This window comes from Chionomys nivalis, chromosome 1 (assembly GCF_950005125.1).
Source record: "Chionomys nivalis chromosome 1, mChiNiv1.1, whole genome shotgun sequence".
NCBI classification, from domain to species: domain Eukaryota; kingdom Metazoa; phylum Chordata; class Mammalia; order Rodentia; family Cricetidae; genus Chionomys; species Chionomys nivalis.
The window spans coordinates 176,798,149-176,799,568 of record NC_080086.1 but is presented as its reverse complement, the minus strand read 5'-3'; the positions used below and the strand labels follow the sequence as shown (position 1 = coordinate 176,799,568).

The 1,420-nt window shown below is 40.4% G+C and overlaps 1 non-coding gene across 1 annotated transcript; it reads right to left on the bottom strand.

Moving 5' to 3' along the window:
- Positions 1–523: 523 nt before the first annotated feature.
- Trnak-cuu (transfer RNA lysine (anticodon CUU)) lies at positions 524–596 on the bottom strand. The gene has a single exon. It is a non-coding gene; the product is annotated as a tRNA-Lys (tRNA).
- Between the last annotated feature and the right edge of the window lie 824 nt (positions 597–1,420).

The following is a 1,420-nucleotide window of genomic DNA, read 5'->3' as shown; positions in this document are numbered from 1 at the left end:
TGGTAAAACTCTTGTTATTCTTTTTAGAGAGTTGATTTCCACCACATACATTCATATTAACTTTTCTCACTGATCTTTGTTCATGTGCATAAATCTCAAATTCATCTGAAACCAGCAGTCAGTTTCTGATGGAGGAAGGTCATTGGTTAAAAAATAAAGAAACTGCTTGGCCCTCCTAGGTTAGAACATAGGTGGGTGGAGTAAACAGAACAGAATGCTGGGAGGAAGAGGAAGTGAGCTCATACACCTTAGCTCTGCTCTCTGGGGCAGATGCGATGAAGCTCCGACCCAGGATGGATGTAGGCTAGAATCTTCCCGGTAAGCACACCTTGGGGTGCTACACACATTATTAGAAATGAGCTAGTCCAGGTGCGAGAGTTAGCCGAGAAGAGGCTAGATATAATGGGCCAAGCAGTGTTTAAAAGAGTACAGTTTGTGGGTTGTTATTTCGGGGCATAAGCTAGCCAGGCGACCAGGAGCTGGGGCAGCAGGAACACAGCCCACAGCTCCTACTACAGAATGGCGCCCAACGTGGGACTCGAACCCACGACCCTGAGATTAAGAGTCTCATGCTCTACCGACTGAGCTAGTTGGGTGACCAGGAGCTGGGGCAGCAGGAACATAGCCCGCAGCTCCTACTACAAGTTTCCTTCTTTCTGATCTGATATATATATATATATATATATATATATATATATATATATATATATGTAAACTATATTTTAAATTTTGGTCTGGGAAAACAATTTGTTGTTGGTTTTGAATAATTATTCCCAAGTGTAGAATTTTATTCTAGTGAGTGAGTGAGTATGTGTATGTGTGTGTTCAGATGTCCATGTGCACTTTTTCGACTGTCAGTCCTACATCTAAGAAATCCAAAGTGTCTTTATCCTCTACTTAGGGGGATGCCTCTCTGTATGCTATGAACATGTTTTATTAACATTGGTTAATAAAGAATCTGCTTTGGCGTATGTCAGGGCCGAAAATAGCAAGTTGGGAAATCCAAGCAGAGATAGAGAAGGAAAAAAGGTAGGGCCAGGGAGAAGGACTCCAGAACCTTGCTGTTAGGTCACAAACTTGTGGTGATACACAGATTAATAGAAATGAGTTTGTTTAAGATGTAAGAGCTAGCTAAGAATATACCTGAGCCATTGACCAAACAGTGTTTTAATTAATATAGTATTTGTGTGATTATTCAGGTATGCGTGACCAGAAAATGAAAGTGCAATCTCTGTTTACACTCTGTAATTTCTGTTATTATAGATTGAAATATCTCTGCCAGATGTTTGCAGCAAATTTATTTTACATTTCTGTCTTTAACTTTGTTTCTTGATACAACTTTTATCCACATTGCTTGTGCAAGCTGTGCAGAAGAAAAGGCCCCATAACCTCTAGGTGCTCTAGACTGGATATGGTATCA